We start from the raw sequence: 23,441 nt of genomic DNA on the forward strand, positions 1-23,441 counted from the left end.
CTCCCGAGTGCTGGGATTAAAGGCGTGTGCCACCACCGCCTGGCAAAATCTCTCTCTCTTTTTTTTTTTTTTTTTTCCCCAGAGCTGAGGACCGAACCCAGGGCCTTGCACTTGCTAGGCAAGCCCTCTACCACTGAGCTAAATCCCCAACTTGCTGTTTGTTTTGAGACAGAGTCTCTCACTGTGGTCTAGTGGAACTCATTTTGTAGCCCAGGATGGTCTTGAACTTTGGTAGTCCTGTCTCAGTTCCCCAAGTCCTGGGATTACAGGCATTGAGGTACCACACCCAGAGAATCCTTCCCCAAAGAAGCTGAGTGACAGGAGGCCAATGAGGAAGGCTGGAAGGTGGTTAGTGGTTTGTTAAAGACCTGAGGAGATAAATGAGTCACTCTGGAGCTGTATGTACTAGAGTGCAGTGTGTCTGACCAGCAGCGTGGGTTCCTATTGGGTGGACCGGCCGAGCTTTTCTTCTGATCTGGGAAGACTCTGGGATCTCTATAGGATTTCATGTCATACTTTTCTGGTGTTTCTATCAATCAAAGGAGGACTGTGGGAGAAGTATGTATCCCCAGAAGTTGTTTGAAACCTCTCCATGGATTGGCAGGGGGTCATCCTCCCACTTAAGGAATAAACCTAAGGCTTTGGACAGTGATAGACAAGCATGTATCTCACTCTTTCTCCTTGAACTTTTTCGCCTTACTTAGTCTCCTGAGTAGCAGGTCCAGTACTTGTCAAGGTTTTAATGGAGTGGCAGTTTTATTTTTTTTTTTAATTAGTTTTTTGTTTTGTTTTGTTGTGACAAGGGCTCTCTACATAGCCAATTTTTGTTGTGACAGGGTCTTTCTATATAGCTAGTCTTGGAGCTCTCTGTGTAGACCAACCTGACCTTGAACTCGTAGATCTGTCTGGCTCTGCTGAAACTGAAGGCATGTGCCACCATGTCAGGCCATTAAAGCTGACCTCATTTACAATTAAGTTAGTATCTTGACACTTTAATCCAGAGCATCGAATTTCAGAGTTAGGATGTTACTGAAGATTGGTAGAGGAGAGGTGGGTTGATTGGGAAGCAGGCTGCCTGCCTAGAAGTCTGTCTATCCTTGATCTTGGATTGCCTCTTTATTCTTGGGTATCTGTGTTCTTATGTATCAGATGAGGAGTTGTTGCTATAATTTTGTCTTAACCATCTCAATATTCTGTTTTTATTTGTAGAGATTTGGTATATTAATATATTTGTGTATATGTACTTGAGCATATGAGAAAGATTTTCAGACATGTGTACCTGTATTGCCTCTTATGGGAAAGAGAATTGAGAAAAAAGTTGTAACTTAAATTTAAAAGCTTATTTTAAATTTTTTTTTTTTTTTTTGAGACAGGGTCTCTGTATAGCCTTGGGTATCCTAGAACTTGCTCTATGCTTATTCTGGATTTTTTTTTTTTTTTAAGGCGTGCGCCACCACCACCCGGCTTTTTTTTTGTTTTTTTTTTGTTTTTTTTTTTTTTTTCCGAGACAGGGTTTCTCTGTGTAGCTTTGCGCCTTTCCTGGAGCTCACTTGGTAGCCCAGGCTGGCCTCGAACTCACAGCGATCCGCCTGGCTCTGCCTCCCGAGTGCTGGGATTAAAGGCGTGCGCCACTGGATTTTTATAGATAAATTTTTGCAGTAAAAAAAAATGATTCTGCAGTTTATTATTTTATTTTAGGATAAATCTCCCCCCACCCCCAAGTCAGGGTTTCTCTGTGTGGCTCTGGCTGTCCTGGAACTAGCTCTGTAGACCAGGCAGGCCTCTGTCTCCTGAGTGCTAGGATTAAAGGCATATGCTACCACTGCCGGGCTTTGGTATAAATTCTTAGTCAACTTCAGAAATCCAAAGTGGAAAACCCTTGACCCATTCATTTCTGATTTTAAAATATGGCACTAAGATGCGGTTGCATGTTTAGAAGCTTATGTCAGTATGGCTTGAATAGCTGAAAGATGAAGCCAATGATGAGCTGTTACCCTTTTATTTCTAGAAATGGATCCTCGGAATCAGGTAGTGTTGTGAAAGGCTGTTTCTATAGTTCTAGCCAGTGTTAATGCGTGACCTGCTTACCTAGGCATTTCTATGCTTTGTTTTCCACGTGTAGGACTAGTATTACAGGTGGTAAAATTAGGATAAGTAGTCCCTTGTCTGGTGGAAAGCAAGCCAGTCTAGAATATCTTTTCATTTTGTCCTGTGCAGCAAGTACATCTGTTACTTCCTATTTTAGGAGCAGGAGACTTGAGGTCCCTTCTTGTCTCAGTTTTGCCTTTCAGGGGCATCTCAAGAAGCAGGATGATTTAGTAGATGGGACAAAGACCTCAAATAACAAGGAAATCCAGAGAATCATCAGGTCATACTTCAAAAACCTGTACTCCACAAAATTGGAAAATCTGAAAGAAATGGACAATTTTCTGGATAGATACCACATACCAAAGTTAAATCAAGACCAGATAAACTATTTAAATAGACCAATAACTCCTAAGGAAATAGAAACAGTCATTAAAAGTCTCCCAACAAAAAAAAAAAAAAAAAAAAAAGCCCAGGACCAGATGGTTTCAGTGCAGAATTCTACCAGATTTTCCAAGAACAACTAATTCCAATACTCTTCAAATTGTTCCACACAATAGAAACAGAAGAAACATTACCAAACTCTTTTTATGAGGTTACAGTGACCCAGATACCCAAACCACACAAAGATACAACAAAGAAAGAGAACTACAGACCCATCTCCTTCATGAATATTGATGCAAAAATACTCAACAAAATATTGACAAACCGAATCCAAGAATACATCAAAAAAATTATCCACCATGACCAAGTAGGTTTCATCCCAGAGATGCAGGGATGGTTCAACATACATCTGTCAATGTAATATATCATATAAACAAACTGAAAGAAAAAAAAAACCACATGATCATCTCATTAGATGCTGAAAAAGCCTTTGACAAAAATCCAACACCCCTTAATGATAACATATAAATTCAAGCAGTAAATTTCTCTTGCCTTTTTTTCTGTAATCCTTGATTTTTAAGAACAACAGCTTTTAATTGGGTATGGTGGTGTCTGCCTGTGATCCTAGCACATAGGAAATGTAGGCAAGGAAGATCAGAGTTCAAGGCTGACCACACAGTTACATAGTATTAGATAGCAAATTTCAGCTTGGGCTACTTGAGACCTTATCTCAGAGTAAAATTTGTTTCCCAGTGCTTCTGTGCCTAACTATTATCAGTCACTTCAGTTACTTTAATTGGCATTTGGGATATTTTGATTCACTATTAGCTAAGAGCAAAGCATTAAATTAGATATTTTTTGAAATTTTATTATTTTGAGAAGGGGGATCTCAATATGCAATCCTAGCTGGCTTCTACTTAGAGATCTGCCTGCCTCTGATCCCCTGAGTGCTAGAATTAAAGGTGTGTACCACCATGCCTTGCTATTTTTAAATGTAGGTTTTGCCTGCATGCATGTTTGTATACCACATGTGTGTAGAAGCCAGATGAGGGAGGTTGCTCCCTGGGACTGTACAGATAGTTGTGAACGATCATGTCGCCGCTGGAAGAGCAGTTGCCAGGTTCTTAACCCTGAGCCATCTGTCCGGCACTAGGTATTTTTTAGAGATCTTTTCACCTTAATTTGACTTATTCTAGTTCAAGGGTCCCTAATCTGCAGTTCTCAGGGTTGGAAATGTTTGGGGTTTGGGATATTTTTGAATATTTGCATATTCTAGATAAGGTATTTTGGGAAAGGAACCCAAGTTTAAACACAAAGTTTTGTCTTATATATACTTGTGTACTAAGTGTATGAAGGTAATTTTACACGTTTATTTTGGTGATTTTGTATGTGAAATTTTTTCCTTTTTTGAGACAGGTTTTCTCTGTAACAGCCCTGGCTGTCCTAGACCAAGCTGGCCTTGAACTTAGAGATCTGCCTGCCTCTGCCTCTCAAGTGCCCAGCACGAAACTCTTTTCTAGTCAAATACTTTTTTTAGTGAGCTTCTTTCAGACTCTTTGCAAAGTGGTGGTACCAAGAACAAAACATAGCTTTTTTTTCTTTTTTCTTTTTTCTTTTTTTTTTGAGTCAGAGTCTCCTGTAGTCCAGTATGGCCTTAAACTCCTGGCCCCCACCTTCCAAGTGCTGGGATTATAGATGTGTGACACTATGTCTGGCTGAAACATGACTTCTATTCTAGGAAGCTTATCTAGGAGGATGAGCTAGATTTTGTCAACTTTTTTTTAAGGTTTATTTATTTATGGATATGAATGTTTTGTCTGCATGTACATCTGCACACCAGAAGAGGCCATCAGATCCTGTGGGACTATAGTTAAGGACAGTTGTGAGCTGCCATGTGGATGCTGGGAAATTAACTTAGTACCTCTGGAAAACAGCCAGTGCTTCTAGCCACTGAGCCATCTTTCCAGCTCAACTTTGTCAGTTTCGAGTGTCAAGCACACAGAGGAGAGACGTATGCCCAGCTCACCAGGGAGAAGAGGCTGTTTGAGAGAGAACACTTGATTTTGGTTATGAAAGGGCTTTTGAAAGAGCAGTGGACTTGGAGAAAGGAGGGGATTAGGATTAGTCAAAAGCATAGAGCTGTAAAGCTAAAGAACTTGAATGTTCAGTGTCCACTCGGGATTTACAAGACTAAGGGATAAGAGGAGACAACCTGTAGACACGTAGACTGGAAAATGGTCTTTGTGTTGCAAGCACTAAGAGGCAGGATATAAATTGGAGAGGTGTTTTCTTTTGTTTCTGCCCAGAAATTGAGGTGTTTAAAATAAGAATTATGCTCAGTGTGACTGGACATGCTTATAATCTCAGCACCAAGAGACTGAGTTAGAAGTGAGGAAGCCTAGGCAATTGCATTAGACTCTAAAAACAAAAAACAAAAAGTGGTCATCCCACTTTGTTTTGTTTTGAGACAGGCTCTTGCTGTGTGGCACACAGTGGCTGGAACTAGTGATCACCCCACTTTACTCCATGAAGACAGGGTTATTGGCATGTGTCTTACATGCTGCTCGGAGTTTTAAATTTAGTTTCAAGATTGTAAGCTCTTTTTTTTACCTCTTTGAACTTTTTAAAACATGCAGACAGTAGAAATTTTCTTCTAAGCTGAACTTAGCTTGGTAATTGACTATCCTAGTGGGCAAATATTTATAGCCTAGCATACAATGTATTTAGTCCCATCTAGGCTTTGTTTTAAGTGGTTTAACAGATGAGCTTCACAGGTGTTCTCTGTTGTCAAATAGGAATGGGTAGAGTGTTGTGTAGAGTTGGTTTTTGTTTTTGAGACAGGGTTTCTCTGTGTAGCCCTGGCTGTCCTGGAACTCGCTCTGTAGACCAGGCTGGTCTGGAACTCTCAGAGATCTGCCTGCCTCTGCCTCCCGAATGCTAGATTAAAGGAACCACCCCTCCCAGCTTGAGTTTTTTTAATTTTAAATTTTATGTATTTATTTATGTATTGATGTATGTATGTGTTGGTGTTTTACCTGCATGCATGTCTGTATGAGGATGTGGGGTCCCTAGAATAGGAGTTACAGTTGTGAGCTGTCATGTGGGTGCTGGGAATTGAACCCTGGGTTCTCTGGAAGAGCAGCCAGTGCTCTTAACTGCTGAGCCATCTCTCCAACCCATTTGGGTTAGTAATTTTTAAGAATTTGTATTTTTGGAAAATGTCTTTCATGAGGCTATTTTCACTTGTTTTTAGTAAACACTGGCTCTTTTTCTAAAATTTTAATAATTTTATGGTATGAGTGTTTTGCCTGCATGTATGTCTGTGTACCACTTGCATGTCTGCAGAAGCCAAAAGAGGCTGTTGCATCCCCCTGGAACTGAAGTTATGCTTGTGAGCCACCATGTGGGTGCTGGGAATCACACTCCATCTTGTGTAGGAGCAGCTGATGCTGTTAACCCCTGCACCTTCTTTCCAGCTTCTCCTGTGTTGTTGAAGTTGCTTTTCTCTGTGTGGAGCCAGGCTATGTAGACAAGGCTGCCTTAGCCGGTGCCACTCTTTCCCTTGCCTCCTGAGGGACTGGGTTACAGGTGTGCACTACCAGCCTGGCTTGCCATGTTTACTTGAGGAGAATCATGCATGTAGAATCACTTCTGCATCTTACAGTTAGTTGAATTTTTACCTGTGTTTCCTAAATTAAATACTTTCCTTTGTGCTATCTCTATAAAGATTTTTTTTACTACTTTGTATTTAATTTGGGGAGAGTTTTCTGAGGGAAATATGCTTGAAATGGAAAGTGCTGAACAAGAAGTGTGTGCCATACAATATCCCTGCCTTGGCTTTCTTCTCAGATTCTGTCAGCCTTACCCCGTCACCTTCGCAACTCTAGCATGTACACTCTTATGCACAAATGTGTCTGCATACACATTTGACAGTTGGGAAGGATGTTCTGGGCTAGGGCTGGGGCTCTCTGATTTACTTCCTGCATTTAACAGATGTTAATGCTTCTTGTTAACACCTTGGCAGTAAAAGGGGGTTGGAGCAGCTGGCTAGAAGATGACCATGCTAAAATAAAACATCAGAGTCCTGACTTTGTAGGTAGCGTGGGAGGCCAAACAAATGGGGCTCTTGCAGGTGGTTTTTCCATTACGAGGACCGTGAGCAGAGTGGATGAAGCCAGTGCACAGGGTGTTCTGGGCACGGCGCAACCTGGAAGCCTTCTACTTCCGTCGTCAGAGATGGAGTTTTGGGAGAAAACTCAGTTAGACATTGAACATAGATACATGTTTTGTTTTTAAAGTGAGAAGTTGTGTCTGGAAGGTGGCCCGAATGGGTGGAGGCTTGCTGCCGGGTCTGGAAACCTGAGTTTGATCCTCATGCCCCACGCGGTAGAGGGAGAAGACACTCCCACAGGCTGTCCTCTGCCCTGGTCTGCGCTCCTTCACATGTACCCTTCCACCAGAGGAATGTAAGAGAAATATTTAAGGTGAAAGAAAACACAACATTACTAACCACTTGTATGTATACTGTTTCAAATAACTGAAAAGTTGAAGGCAAAGTTGGTCAGGTTGTGGAAGTCAAGTGTGTTGGTTTCTGTGGTGAATAAAAGCTAATGTCTGGAGGTTATTTTCCCGTCTTCTTAGCTAATCCTCAAACTGAGTATCTTTGTGGGGAATGGGCATGTTTTTTCTCTTTGTGGGGAATGGGGATATTTTTGTGTGACAGGGTCTTGCTACATTACCCTGTTGGCCCGAAAACTCATGACAGTCTCCTGCCTCAGCCTCTGAGGTGTTTGGATTATAGGCATGAACCACTATGTCCAGATGAATTGGATATCTTTAATGGAAGATTAAGCCAGTTACACTGCCCATTAAAACTTTGTTTTTAGAGTCCCGGAATAGATATAATTATCTGCTTAGGAAAAAAAAATCCAAAGTTATTTGAAGAAAAATCAGGAAGAGAAATATGAGCCACTTGAAAGTTTAAAATGCATCTGAGAAAGCTCTCTCAGAATCTGAGTTTTTTTTTTTTATGGGTTTTGTTTTGTCTTTAGTAATTGAACTTGACATTTTGGCTAGGCTTAGGCTAGAAGAAGTCAAGGAATATATATATATATATATATATATATATATATATATATATATATATATATATATATATTTGTTATAGGTTCCCTTTAACTGCTTTAGGTCTTGTTTCTGTGTCCTAACTAATGGTAGAAAGGAAAATCCATGGAGCTCAACATCTTTTTGGCTTTGGTGATGCCAGTGAGGTTCAAAGGCAGCTGTATGCTAACATACAGAATTCTTCTCAAAGATGGGCAGCTTCTGTCTGGGCCATGCAGCCTGGTCCTGTTTGCTTTGCTTCTGCTGTGGTCACAGGTGCCAGCAAGCAGCTCTTGAGGGCTCAAGTCCCACTGCTGAGCAGATGCTGCTCTGCCTCGTTGTTCTTTCTGGTTCTCTTAACTGGATGCTCTGAGGACCACAGACGGGAAAGTGTTCTAGGGAAAGGGTGGTGTTGCCTGCCTGTGAGCAGCCGAACTTAGTAGTTTAAAGACTGAAGCAGCTGATGAAGAACGCTTCCTACCATTTAACAAAAGAGAGGCAAGCCAGCCGTTTTAGTTTTATGAACTGTGTTTCCCTCACTCCCGTAAGCTGTAAAAGATACTTTCACAACCTCAAGAAAGATGTAGCTTCCCCTAAAGACTGTCCTAGTGGTGGTGGAGGGGCTGGGTTGTCATTATCTGGAGCTTACCCAGTGGCAAACGCTCTATGAATCCCTCCTCTAAGCTAGACATGTTGTCAGTAGCAGTAGCAGCGGACATGGCTGACATGGCAGTGTGTCCTGTGCCAGGCATGCACTCTTTATTTTAGCACTTTGTGTGCCTTCCTCAATCCTCAGAATGACTCGAAGAGATAGATAGCTAGTGGTGTTCTACAGATGAGAAAGTAAGGCTTGGGGTAAGTGAGATTGCAGAGGGGGCCACCAGCTTAGGCTGCCCACGTCTGGGACTTTGGCTCTGAACTAAATTTTGTATGACAGATTACTTGCTGGACCTGGTGGCAAGGAGGGAGTGTCTCAGAGAAGATATGTTAGCTTCCTAAGGTTCCTGTTGAAGCTTGACTCAGTGGGAGCATATGCTCTCTCCTCAAAGTGTATCATGGAACCTCATAGAGTACATTAATGCAACGTCTGTTTGGCAGAGATCTTTCTTGTGTGGGCTGCCCTGTTCACAGAAGGCTTGTTGAAAAAGTTGATTTGTGAGCTAGTATTTTGCACTAGGAATCCATTGTCTCCTGGCAGTAGTGCCGTCCTGTGTGATACCTGGTAGGAGTTCTAAGTGGCTGCCCAGTTGATAACTTTCTCCTTAAGCCAGTGGCCCACCTGGGTTCTAAGATCTGCACTGAGTTCAAAGGGAGAAAGACAAGCAACTGTGTGTTCCTACTAGTTACCAGGTTCTGTTCCTTCTCTTCAGATGTTATCTCAGTGTAAGTGTCAAGTACGGGAGTGTGGGTAAGTACAGAACCAGAGAAGTCAGACCTGGTTCCCTCACCCACTCCCCAGGGGTCTTGAGGTAAAGCTTTTAACCTAATTTGTAAGATGTGTGGGTGTCCTCATGGGACAGCAGTGGGGTTCAAATGAGATAAACAGACCACAGGTGCTTATGGATGCTATTTAAGCATAGTGGAACATTGATGGTATGTAGGAAATGAGGGTAGTGGTATGGGAGAGCTGGATGCTGTGTGGAGGAGACTCTGGCCCAACACTGAATTGTATATAAAAAATAAAAACTTTAGGCTTCTCTTTATTTTATAATCATGTCAGTAAATTTTCTTTTGACTTAGATATTGTGTTTTCCAATCCTTGGGGGCAGGGTTGGGCATTGAGACAGGGTCTCACTATGTAGCACTGACTGTCCGGTGACCAGGCTGGCTTCAAACTCATCAGAGGTCTGCCTGGTTCTGCCTTCCAAATGCTGAAATTAATGCATGTGCCACTGTGCCTGGTCTTGTGTTTTTAAAAACTTAACTTTATTTGGAAGTATACTTGGTTTTTACTGAGCAATTAAAAAAAAATTTTGTGTGTGCATGGTGTGTGGGGTGGGTGGTGTATATGCTGCTGTGCACATGTGGAGGTCAGAGGATGACATTGTGAAGTTGGTTCTCTTTCCTCCTTTTTGGATTCCAGGCGTTGAACGCAGGTAGCCAGGCTTTGTGGGCAAGCATTTTCTCCATCCTCTTTACTCTGCTCCCATTCTCCATCTACAGCGACCTCACAGCTTGAGGTCTCCGTCTGCCTTGTCTGTTTCCTTCCCGTCTTCCTCTCCTTTTTGCTTTTGGGATGATCCTGTTTAAAGCTTACTTTTAGCCTCAGCCTCCAGAATGCTGAGATTACATATGTATGCCACCACACTGGCTTTTTTCTTATTTTCAGACAGTCCCACTGTGTGGCCCAGGCTAGCCTAGAACCTGGTATGAATTCAAGCTGGTGTCAGTCTCCCCAGTGCTGGCATTAGAGGCATCAGCTACCACACCTGCTCTACAAGGCTTATTTGTCAGCTTCTCCCCAAAGTTTTTGCTCCAAAGTTAAGCTTGTGCCTCCTCAGCACTGGATTTAGAGGTGTGACAGGCTTTTTCTGTGGGTTCCTAGGGATTCTCCTGTTTATTGACTGAGCCATCTCCCCAGCCCTATCCCACCCTCCTTTTTGAGACAGGGTCTCTGTGTAGCCCATGCTGTTCTTGAAGATGACCTTGAACTCCTGACCTGCTGTTTCCACTTAACCCCGTATTGGGATCTCAGGTATGCTACTACCATATCATGTCCTTCCTCAATTACACACATAGTTCTTCCCATTTCCAGTCATTTGCCTCCTGGTATTTTATTTTCTCCCTGCTCCGTATGTTATAGTTGTTTTGATCTTTTCTTTGTCTACTTCTGAGATAAGGGCTTTCTTTCTTTCTTTCTTTCTTTCTTTCTTTCTTTCTTTCTTTCTTTCTTTCTTTCTTTCTCTCTCTCTCTCTCTCTCTTTCTTTCTCTCTCTCTGTCTCTCTCTCTCTCTCTGTCTCTCTGTCTCCCTCTCTCTCTCCTCTCTCCTCCTCTCTCCTCTCTCCTCTCTCCTCTCTCCTCTCTTTTGAGACAGAGTTTCTCTGTGTAGCTTTGCACCTTTCCTGGAACTCACCCTGTAGACCAGGCTGGCCTCAAACTCACGGAGATCCGCCTGCCTCTGCCTCCCGAGTGCTGGGATTAAAGGCGTGCGCCACCACTGCCCAGTGAGAAGGGCTTTATTTGCAGCGAGGTTCCATTAATAGAGGCATTGGTGTCTCAGTTTAGAACTCTGCATTGGTTTTCTAACAGAAAGATTGGTATGGATGAGGATTAATATTTCAAAATAAAACAGTGCATGCCAGACACAAGTTAGTTAAATGGACTTTTATTCTGAGAAAATTGCATCCTGATTTCTGAGTAAGGGACTTAACAACTTCTGAAATGAAATTGTTGGGGAATTTCAGACCCACTGTAGCCACACCCAGGAGTTCTAGTAGAAACATCAGCCCTTGAAAGTGGGCTGAAAAGAGGAAATGCCGTGCCCTTGGCCTTCGAGGCAGCCCTTGAGGTTTGGAAGCTGGCCTTGCACAGGTAGTTAGCTCTACCCACCAGTTTCCTTCAGTGATCATAATCTGCATAATAATCCACTCCTTGGCGTCAGAAATGGGAGAAAACCAAAACAGTGAAGTAGTTCTAAAATTGAAGATATCTATTACGACAGAGTTGATCTTTTCACAGTAGGGTTCCTCCAGAAAAACCCTATGGACTCTGCTGGAATCATCTGTTTGAAAGAAGAGGGCATGTTTCAGTAACAGGTCCATGAATTTCCTGTTTGTTGTTGTTTTTGGTTTGTTTGTGGTTTTTTGAGACAGTTATGTAGCCCTAGCTCTCCCAGAACTCGATGTGTAGACAGACTGGCCTCGAACTCATCACCACCTGGCTCTGCCTCCTTCAGTTTAACTAAAGGTGTGCTGTAACTAAAGGTGTGTGCCACCACGCCTGGCCTCTGTGCAGTTTACTTTTAATGGAGAGAAAATAGGGATTTATGAACATAATCCTCATTGGTTGGCATTAATTCTAGAAAAGTTATATAATAGAAGTCTTGATTGAGAGATACCTTATTCATTTGCCTTTTTTTTTTTTTTTTTTTCTATTTTGAGACAGGATCTCACTGCATTATCTGACTGGTCTGAAACTTGCTTTGTAGACCAAGCTGGCTTTGAACTCACAGATCTGCCTACATCTGTACTTTTTTAGTCCTAGAAACAATAAAAGGTTAAGTTCTTACATCTTACATTTTAAATTTTTTTAAAATTATTTTATGTGTATGAGTGTTTTGCATACATGTATTTGTCTGTGCACCACTTGAGTGCCTGGTGCCCATGAAGGCCAGAAAAGGGCACTGTATCTCCTGGGACTGGAGTTACAGACTGTTGTGAGCTGCCATGTGAGTGCTGGGAATTGAAGCAGGGTCCTCTGGAAGAAAGGTCAGTGTTCTAACCTCTAAGCCATCTTCCCAGTCCCCATTGCACACATTTTTGATTACCATCTATTGATGGGAAGATACATGGTGCTTCAGAACTGTCTTCATTATCTGGAGTTAGAAGAAAAGATCAAAGAACTCTTTGTTAGTGCCCTTTTCATGTTAGACTTTGTACAGCAGTAACATGGGCTATGTGTAAATAATGACCAACTTCCCTTGGGCAAATGAAACCCTGGTTTGTAGTGTTGCTGATTTGAGGTGTAAATGCTGTGCTGGGACAGACCTGTCTATGGTGTGACATCGGGACAAGGTGAATACAGTCATCTGACTTGCATTAACCTCAGCTAGCCAGGATCTGTATTTTACAGTTTGTTTTATTCTTAAGCTCTTTTCTCTCCCCCACTGTGTGTGTGTGTGTGTGTGTGCGCGCGCGCGCGCGCGCGCGCACGACATCTGTGAAGTCAGTTCTCTCTCTTTTTTTTTTCCATGTGGGTCCCAGGGATTGAACTTAGGTCTTTAGGCTTGGCAGTGAGTATCTTTACCTGCTGAGCCATCTTGCCTGCTTATCCTTTGAATGTTGGGTCTAGTCAGTTTCATAGTAGATCCTTATCTCTTATTAGTTGAAAAAAAATTTTTTAGGGCGGAGCAATTTTTGAATAAACATTTGTTTCCAGAATTAAAAGTAGGTGATAGGACCCAGGTGACCAGATACCCCATCTCCAAGCTCCAGTCTTGGATGGTCAGATGTCTACTAGACATCTTTACTGACCCTGACCTTCAGAGACTTCAGATTTTTTGCCCTAACTGGGATCTGTGTCCCACACTGTTTGCTGAATTTTATGATTCCCAAGTAACTCAAAAGTGTTGCTATTATCCCCAAACATTTTTTTACATCCTGAGCTCAGGCTGACTCCCCTTTGCCTAAATATGTCATTTGAACTAAGAGCAAGGTAATTTCTTTGGCCCAGATGAACTAACCTCTCAGATCTGAACGTTAACACTGTCAAGCCAGTATTTGTCAGTGTGGACAAGTGTCTTGTCTCTGTGGGTGGACATCACAGGGAGTCATGCTACAACCAGAAGGTTATTTGAAGAAGTTGGCACAGAAGCTGCATATAATGGCCTTATTAATGTGCTGCTGTGCCCAGCACTCAGTCTTCTCCCTCTCGGGTCTCAGTGGCCCCTGCCGGCATCTCTTTGTTTTGTTGCTCATCCCTTTTCTGGCAGACAGTTTGTTTCTTGACATGTGTGACTGTGCTTAGTCGGGACCTCCTGGAGCCTTGCTCTGTAGGAGACCAAGCTTTCTCTTGCAGATGGTAGCCTTGCTAGGCTCAGCGCGAGTACTGTTCTATCTGTTCACATCTGCCTTCACCTCAGAATTTTTTTTTTCAAGTTTCAAGGAGTAAGAACGTTCTCTGATTTTCTCTTTACTTTGTTCCTGACAAGTGTCCCTCTCCTCCCAGACATTGTGTGTTGGTTTCAAGTTGAGCTTTCAGAAGCCATGTTGGGAATGGCAGAGCACTCAGGATCAGCACCTGTTGAAAACTCCTTTTGCTTCCTCGGCCTCCTGGGCTAGGATGAGTTGTGAGTGCATGCCTATCCCATCACTTCCCTTCCCTCCTGATAACGGATGGAACTGAGCTGTCTAAAGACAGACACTCATTTCCCACTGTTTAGCAAATAGCACAACAGCTATTCTCAATATTTGTGTTTAGTCTTTCTCTCTTCATTTTTTTTTTTCCAAAGCTGAGGACCGAACCCAGGGCCTTGTGCTTGCTAGGCAAGCACTCTACCACTGAGCTAAATCCCCAACTCCAAACTTTTTTTTTTCTTCTAAGACAGGGTTTCTTCTGTGTAGTTTTGCATCATTCCTGGAACCCGATTTGGAGACTAGGCTGGCCTCGAACTCACAGAGATCCGCCTGCCTCTGCCTCCCCAGTCCTGGGATTAAAGGTGTGTGCCACCACCTCCCCCCCTCCCCCCCTCTCTCTTCTTTTTAAAATAATTTTTATTTTTTGTGAATTGGTGTTTTTCTTGTATGTGTTTCTGTGTGAGGATGTCAGATCTTGGAGTTACAGACAGTTGTGAGCTACAATGTGGGTGCTGGGAATTGAACCCGGGTCCTGTAAGAGCAGCCAGTGCTCTCAACCTCAGAGCCATCTCTCCAGTCCAAGAAACAGCTGTCTGTAGAAACAAGGAAGTTGGGGCTAGGCAGAAGAAACAGACAGCAGAGTCCCGGAGGAGGATGTTCGTTGTATTTCAGGAAACGAAAGCCGGCCAGCAAAGCTGAAAGAGGCCTTCTGTACCAGTCCTTCTTGGGGTGGATGATAACTAGATGGGACAGGTAGAGGTTAAGATCTAATCGGAACTGGTAGTGTGAGAACTTGGGGTTCTTGTTTATTTAAAGGGACAGGCTTTCTCTGTGTAACCCTGGCTGTCCTGGAGCTCACTCTGTAGCCCAGGCTGGCCTCGAGCTCACAGAGATCCACCTGGCTCTGCCTCCTGAGTGTGGGATCAAAGGCGTGCACTGCTGCCGCCACCACCCGGCTCAGAAGTATTCTTGTGAGCAACTTTTGTTTCCTGTCTGTACATTCCAACCTTATTTAAGTTCAGCCTTATTTTACTGTTTGTGTATATTTAAATCTCAAACTTGTGTCACTTTCTAGATCAGCTTCTGTAAAACATAGCCACTTCCATATTGTAATTGTACCAGGCGGTCTGTTATTAATCACCTCTGTTGGTCTGGAGCAGCCAGTCCTGTTAGATTGGCAAGCCCCCCCCCCCCATTACTTATATGGTGCCGAAAATAGCTCTACAGCACCCTTGTATCATGTTACATATCTAGTTACAGTGTCCTTTCATGTCCCTGCACTTGACTTTCCAGGGTTTTGTGCTCATGTATTGGAATGATTTGCCCATAGTAGAAGTATTCTTTTTTAATTTTATTTGTTATTGTGGTAAGAACAGTCACAAGACCACTCTGGACTTGACTTTCTCCTTGCACATTTGTGTAGGCTCTAGGGACTGAACTCAGACCTCTGTTTGTGCTGCACACTTAACTGCTTATACCATCTCACCAGTACAGGTGTTTCTTGTTAGTAGGGGTGTGTGTGTGTGTGTGTGTGTGTGTGTGTGTGTGTGTGTGTGTGTGTGTGTGTGTCTGTCTGTCTGTCTGTGAGTGAATGCCCTGTGTTTTTGGGTGTCCTCAGAAGACACTAGAGGGAATCAAATCCCTGGGACCTGGAGTTTAAGGCATGTGTGAGCCGTAGGACTTGGGTGCTGCTGGGAACTGAACTTGGACACTCCAGAAGAGTAGCAAGGGCAACAAGAGCTCGCTTCGGCCAGGATGGCCTTGTCCTCCCTGGGGAGCCTTGGACTTGTGCTCCGCCTCCTGTTTGTGCTTCAGTGTTGTGATTACAGGCGTGAACCACCATGTCTGGTCTGTGTGGTTCTGGAGAGTGAACTTAGGCTTCATGCATGCTAAATACACAAGCATTGTTACTGACCAAGCTACCTCATCAAGTTGTTTTGAGAAACATTCCTTGTTACTGAAGTCATACAAGTAAGGTGGGGAATTATTGGTTTTTGGACACCCATACTTATTAGCTAGTTCACTGTAACTGGGATACTTGGAAGGTTTATGGTCTTCCTTGGCTGTATAGTGAGTTTGAGTCCAACCTGGGCTACATGAAACCTGTCTTAGAAAAGCACCAAAAACAAAACAGTAAAATACGTTGGTTATGGTAGTGCACGCCTTTTGTCCCAGCACTTGGAAGGCAGAGGCAGGCAGCTCCCAAGGCCAACCTGGACTTCATAGCAAGTGCCAGACCAGCCAGGGCTACATAGTAAAACCCTGTCTCTTTAAAAAAATCTCTTTTTTTATTTATTTAGTTTTTTTAATGAAAGGGCGTTTTAGCAACATTAGAGCTTCCTAATGCTTGTGCTTTGTTCAATCAACTGCAGAATCTATTAGGTCTCCTATCGTTTCTTTGTATGGCCGTCTTTTCCCTGTTGGGCACACCACAATTGGTTCATCTCTGTAAAGCATACTGACAGGAACTGTGCATGGAGATACTGGGTCCCTGCTTACTGACGGGGTCAGGTACCCCGAGACCCCACTATCAGTTCTTGCCCAGCCTTTTCTTACTTTCTAGTATTCCTTCATCAAAATAAAATTTTAGTATTCTCTGGACCTATCTTAAGTCTGCTGTATTTTATTATTTTAATGTTAGTTTTGTTCTTATGAGACAAGCTTTCTGACTCACTGTGTAGCTGAGGACGACCTTACACCCGACTCTTCGGCCTCCACCTCCTGAAGGCTGGGATTACAGTTGTGTCCCATGATTTCTGTCTTCAGCCTTTGCTTCAAAAGCTTGTTCTACCTCTGCGTGTCCAAATAACTTTTAAGACATCGTGTAAACTTAGACTCAATGTTACTATACGGTTACATGTATGTAGTGTGTGTGTGTGTACCTGGCATGGTATTTGTGTGGAGGTCAAAGAACAACTTGCAGGAATCCATTCTCTTCATAGAGGCCTCAGCGACTGAAAGCCACCAGGGTGGTGACAAACACCATTACTTGCAAAGCCATCTTGCTGGCCTTAGAAGATTCTGACTCTAAATTCTAGTTGTGTTTTTGCTTTTACTATTTCTTTTTGTTTGGGTTTTAGTGTTTGATCTTTGAACCGGGGTCTCACACTTTAGTCCAGGCCTGCCTTCTGGAATTCACACTGTAGCCTAAGCTAGCCTCAAACTTTTGTCAACCCTTTTGCCTTACCTTCTGGAGTGTAGGGATCACAGACACGAGTCACCATGCCTGAATTGTATTTCCTGCTTAATCAGTATGTCTTATGTTCCCATACTACATTCTTAGACGTTCTTTTAGGCAGACACTGTTTGAGGAATTTTTGTTTGGCATATGGTGCTTATGTGGGAGATGTGTAGAATTTTAGTAAACAAGTTCTGATAGAAATGAAGTCTGTGTCCCAGCACTCAGGAGGCAGAACCAGGCGGGTCTCTGTGAGTTCAAGGCCAGCCTGGTCTACAAAGTGAGTTCCAGGAAAGGTGCAAAACTACACAGAGAAACACTATCTTTAAAAACCAAAAAAAAAAAAAAAAAAAAAAAAAGAAAGAAATGAAGTCTGATCTTGTGTGGATATAATAGATTCACACTGTATTCCCCACAGACCAGTTTAAGGGGTCCAATTATCTCATACAGAAAGCTTAAAACTAGTTTTGGGGGAAATATAGAGTATAAAATTTCTTGGCCTTAAAAGATGGTGACACATATCTATTTATTTGTTGATTGTCCTGTAGTGTTTCCTTTTGGGTTCAGAGAAACAAATAATGATTTGCCCTAGATCTGTACATTTAGGGATTTTATTACTAGAATATCTCTCTCTCTCTCTCTCACTCTCTCTCTCTCACTCTCACTCTGTGCTTATTTTCTTTAGAAGTTTGTTGTTATTTTTGTATGTGTATATGATTGTGTCTTCTGTGAGTGAGGTTACAGGCTCCACTTTTTCACAGTTGTAAGCGACCTGTTACGGGTTCTGGGAACCAAACGTGGACCCTCTTAATTTACATGTATGTCTATGTCTGCACCATCTGTGTGCAGTCCCCATGGAGGCCGGGAAAGGACATCAATCCCTTGGAACTGGAGTTACAGATGGTGGTGACCAGTCCTCTGGAAGAACAGTAAACCCTTTCCCCAGACCTCCTGCTTATTTTGATTTTCTTTTCTTTTTAAAAATTTTTTTATTTTTATTTTTATTTTATTTTATTTTATTTTATTTTTATTTTTTTTTTTTTTTCGAGACAGGGTTATTTTTTGTTTTTTTGAGACAGGGTTTCTCTATGTAGCCCTGGCTGTCCTGGAACTCACTCTATAGACCAGGCTGGCCTTGAACTCAGAGATCTACCTGCCTCTGCCTCTCAACTACTGCTGCTTATTTTCTTAATACCTTGTATCTTTTTAAATTTTTCTTTGAATAAGGGTTCCATTCTTAATAGTAAGAACACAAACTTTCATACACACTTTCAATTCATTCATTCATTCATTTTGGGAAGGCTCTTAGATTGTGGCCCAGGCTGCCCTGGAACTTGCTATGTAGCCCTGGTTACACTCAAACTGAAGACACTTCTACCTCAGTCATGTCCAGTGCCTAATTTTTTTAAATGGAAGCTCCTCGTTCTATCCAGCACCCTGCTATGTGCAACTTCAGTTCGGTTCTAGATTGTTCCTCTGTCCAGAGGTTGGTTGTCATGGGTTCCTAAAAGCCGTGTATTTCTTCTTTCACTGTGATTAGATTGGGTGTAGACATCCTTATGATGCCACTTTTCATTTTCTTCTGTAGCTTCTTCTTACCTCTTCTTCTTCCCCTCCTCCCACTTTCCTGTCTCCATTGCTAGGGCCAAACAAACCTAGAGCCTCCCGCAGGCAGGACAAGGTCCCAGCCCCAAACCACTTCACTGTTGGCTGTTGATTATTGTTCTGCAGAGCCATCTTCTTGATATGAAGTCTGCTTGCTTTCTTTTTCTTTTCTTCCTTTTTTTTCTTTAATTTTTTTATTTTTCGAGACAGGATTTCTCTGTGTATCTTTGCGCCTTTCCTGGATCTCACTCTGTAGCCCAGGCTGGCCTCAAACTCACAGAGATCCGCCTGGCTCTGCTCCTGAGTGCTGGGATTAAAGGTGTGCGCCACCACCGCCTGGCGAAGTCCGTTTTCTTAAAATCTGGATCACTTGATAGTTTCCCTTCTCCAGACTAAGTAAGGTGCCTCACGAAAACAATAGGTCATTTCATAAAATTTTGGAGGTTTTGCCCCCTTTCCTCTCCCATTTTTGAGAAAGATTCTCTTGTTGCTATGGTGAACATCAAATTTGCTGTGATCCAAGGCTGGCCTTAAAGTCTTGATCTAGCCTATACTGTTCAAGTGTTTCATCACGGGCATGTGATACCACACAAGCCTCAATTCCTAAACTTTTTTTGGGAAATTGGGGGGCAGTTTCAAGACTGTTTCTGTGTACCCTGGTTTTCTTGGAACTCCCTTTAGACCAGGCTGGCCTTGAACTCCTAGAGTTCCATCTGCCTCTGCCCAGCAAATGTTGGGATTAAAGATGTGTGCTACCACCGCCCAGCAATTCCTAAACTCTTAAGGCTAAGGTCTTCTCAACTGTTTTTCTTACTGAAGAAGCTAAAGCTCGGTTCATAACTAGGTTACTATTTCTTACAGGGCCTACGAGAGAAAGTTTGAAATCAAACAAAATGGACTAGTATTATGAATCCCTAGGTTACCTTAATACAGAATTAAGATATTAGGAAAATAAGGAGTTACCAAGCAGCTGTGGGTAATGAGTCTCTTTCTGTCCTACCAGCCAGCTCCCAAATAACACAAAGACTTAGTATTAATTATGAAAGCTCAGCTTTAGTTCAGCCGTGTCCCACTAACAAGTATAAGTTAAATTAACCCATTTATTTTAATCTACATTCTATCAAATGGCTCATTTTCTCATTTCTCTACTGCCCATGCTGCTTCCTCCTCGGCTGGCTGGCATCTCCACCTTTTTTCCCCAGAGTTCTCTCTCTGCCTGGAAGTCCTGCCTATATCTCCTGCCTAGCTATTGGCCGTTTAGCTTTTTATTACACCAATCACAGCAATACAGTATACAGATATCCTACAACAGTGGTGGCCCACAGGCAGGCAGATCTCTTTGAGTTCTGAGTTTTGAGGCTAGCCTGGTCTACAGGGCGAGCTCCAGGACAGCCAGGACTACACTGAGAAACTCTGTCTGGGGGGGGGGGCGGGGGGGGGACAGAAAGAAAGAAAAATAAGGTGCCTGGGAAGGTGGCTCAGAAGTTCAGAGCACTGGCTGCTCTTCCAGGGAGGACTGGGTTCCATTCCCAGCACCCACGTGGCTGCTAAAAACCATCTTTATTCCAGTTCCAGGGGATGGATCTGATGCTCTCTTGGCCTCCATAGACACACACACACACACACACACACACACACACACACACACAGGCAAAACACCTACATTGCATTTAAAATAAGAGGACTCAGGTTTGTTTCCCAGAACCCATAGCAAGTGGCTTATAGCAGCCTGTAACCACTCAGACCCAACAATTCAAGACCAGTATTATTTCTTGCTTATGTCTTATACTCTTCCTCGCTCCTGGGCTGTTAGGAAGTAAATCCTAGATATCATACATCTTCCATAAGACATACCCCTCACCCCCCAGACAGGGTTTCTCTGTGTAGTTTTGGTGCCTTTCCTGGATCTCACTCTGTAGACCAGGCTGGCCTCAAACTCAGAGATCCACCTGGCTCTGCCTCCCGAGTGCTGGGATTAAAGGTGTGCGCCGCCGCCGCCGCCGCCGCCGCCGCCGCCGCCACCACCACCACCACCACCACCACCGCCACCCCCCCCCCCCCCCCCCCCCCCGGCCCATATGATGAGTATTACTCCATGTGATGATTTTCACATTGACAGACAGTTATTTGACAGCTGCTCAGTTTTTCAACTTTGCTATGTGGTCACTTTTCAAGGAGAGTTGGAAACAGAACTGGTCTCAATGTGGAAAGAAGCAGCCATGAAGTGTCTATGTCTAAACAAAAGCACATCCTTCACCCTGGTCCTTCCTGGGACACAGCTGTGGAGGCCACTTGCTTATAAAGGCATCATCCGTGACCTGAGGACGACACACTGATGTCTTTGAGTCCTAGGTCCTTGACATGTCATGTGGTTCCTGCAGCAAAGGCTTAGTTAGCCCTTCTCTCCCTTTTTGGAAAATTTCTGAACTATATAAAAATCACTTAAAATCCTGATAGACACATTTTGCCAAGAATGTCAGTTATCTCTGACAGTTTGACATTCACCTTTAAATATTAGATTGTGTAACCATAATGCCATTCAGGGAAATAAGGTGGTGGGCGGCTGGTATTTCAAGAGTGAAATGGACTTGAGTTCCTCAGTGCTAATCATTGTTCTGAAAACAGAATCTTTAAGGTGAAACGCTAAGAAGTAAGGACTAGTATTTTGTGAATAACTTAGAAATGAATACAATGATTTATGGGTTTGACTTTTTTTATCAGCAGTATCTGAAGAATTTGTAGATTTCTTTTCCTAACACCCCTAAATGATAAAGGAACCCTGTTTCTTTATCTCCTATTTCCACATCTCCTGGTCTAACCAGCCCATTTCAGCAGATGATGGTTCTGTCATTCTAACTGGCCATCTCTTTGCCTCTGCTGCATGTCTCCGTTGTGAATCCCTTTTCTGTCTGATTTAGTGTCTGTATGGTTCCACTGCAGTGTAAATTTAGTAGTTTATTACCAACTTGCATTTTTTACATTTTTCCTTCAGTTGGCCTTTATATTCTCATACAAAATGAACTATGCTCAGGACTCTTGCGTATGATTTGGTGTGTAATTAGAGACCTGTTGTAGGTTGTACTAAAGACAGGAGCATTGATCTAATCTTGTTTTAACATGATTTAGGAAAGAGAATCTTTGTCAAGTAGATGCAAGTAGATTAAGTGCTGTTTGATTGCATCCTTTTGATACAGGACAAAAAGATGTCTTTAGTTAGAACTGATGACCACAGTGTAAGTCACAATTGTAAATATTGAAGCTTTCTTTTGAGGTGAGGAGGCTGTGGTGCTTGGGATTGAATTTTTCCTGTGTGTTTTATCATCCCCAGCTCTTGTTCTCCCTCTTCAAGAATGATGTGATCCTCTCTTGTGTGACTGCCACAGTGGACCCATCCTGCTGTTAGTGAACTTTAGGTTGTTTCTGGGGTTTGAACGTTAATAGATATTACAGATAGGAGCTTTGGTGGAGATAGCTGTATATATGTTGGCATGTACATGGAAGGAACTTTTTGTAAATGTAAGGGCATTTTGTTTGCATCATATGTGTGGTGCCCAAGGAGGCCAGAAGAGGGAGTCTGATCTCTGGAACTAGAGTTAGATGATTTTAAGTACCTTGTGAGTACTGAGAATCCAGCCTGCCCTCTGAAGAGCAGCAGTTTCTCCATCTCTCTACCCCATCAGTTTTCAAAAGAAATTGAAATCAGATCCTACTCCTACCAACTGAGACTGGCTTTAAAAAAAAACAAACTGCCAGGCCATAGTGGTGCATGCCTTTAATCCCAGGACTCGGGAGGCAGAGGCCAGCCTGGTCTATATAGCGAGTTCTAGGAGAACCAGGGTTATACAGAGAAACCTTGTCTCAAACAAAAGAAAGTAAACTAAAAACAGTATGTATTTCTTCTCACGGAGCCATCTTTTTAGCCTGTTTGGTTTCCTTTTGGGCCTTTTCTTTCTTTCTTTCTTTCTTTCTTTCTTTCTTTCTTTCTTTCTTTCTTTCTTTCTTTCTTTTTTTTTTTTTTTTTCGAGACAGGGTTTCTCTGTATAGCTTTGCGCCTTTCCTGGGACTCACTTGGTAGCCCGGGCTGGCCTCGAACTCACAGAGATCTGCCTGGCTCTGCCTCCCGAGTGCTGGGATTAAAGGCGTACGCCACCACCGCCCAGGGAGTTTGGGCCTTTTCTTTGTTAGGATATCTTCCCCCTTTCTCTAATAACATCTTATTTTTTAAAGTTAGCTTTGAAAGAGAATGCTGGAAATTCCCGGGTACTCATGCACGCTGAACACATGCTCTATCACTGGGCGATCTCTACTCCGACCCAGATCACTTTGTGTCTTGTCCTGGGTTGTCTCCTTATGTAGTCTGTGCTGACTCTCAGCACCTGATGTAGCCAAGACTATCCTCGAACTCCTAGTTCTTTCCCCAACCTCCCAAGACCCCTCCCTTGTTATATATATGCTTTGTATTTTTCCTGACCAGCGCCACATTTGTCTTTGTTTTTTACAGTGTAGAAGTATATGTATACATGGTGTTCATGAGTGTTCTGTGTTTATGTCCACTCATCTTCTGTGGTTTCTGGTCTGGGTCTCATTTGTAAGACTTTTCTATCAAGTCTGTTTTCTTTGAGGCCTTCATCGCTTACATTTAGGTTTATTATCACTGGTGTTGATTTCCCCTCAAGACATAGGTACCTTTGAAAAAGCTTTAACATGTTTAGTTTTGGAATGTTTTTAAGGTACTGGGGTGGTGGTTCAGTCAGGATAAAACATGACCCCCAAACAGGCATACATACATGTATGACTTTACCAACAAGAAATTATGCCAGTTTTTCTGTGTGCATACTGTTTGAATGCATTTTTCCTTATTGTTACAGGTAGATTAGGGCCCTTACTACCTAAAATTTCAATTGTAGAGTCATTAGTGGGTTAGACCACAAAGCAGGACTTTAGAAATAAGATTTTAAAGCAGTAGCCTGCTTTTTTACTAATGTGGATTAATTTAGTATCCTATAAGTGAATCACATTACTCCGTGTGTACATGTGTACACATGGATTCATGTGTGTGTGTGCATGTGGA

General features: G+C 42.8%; 1 protein-coding gene across 2 annotated transcripts in view; it reads left to right on the plus strand.

The window, feature by feature from the left end:
• Positions 1–23,441, plus strand: part of Ube2h (ubiquitin conjugating enzyme E2 H) — a 107,712-nt gene that overhangs the window by 24,134 nt on the left and 60,137 nt on the right. The window lies entirely within an intron of this gene.

This window comes from Peromyscus maniculatus, chromosome 3, assembly GCF_049852395.1.
Source record: "Peromyscus maniculatus bairdii isolate BWxNUB_F1_BW_parent chromosome 3, HU_Pman_BW_mat_3.1, whole genome shotgun sequence".
NCBI lineage: Eukaryota > Metazoa > Chordata > Mammalia > Rodentia > Cricetidae > Peromyscus > Peromyscus maniculatus.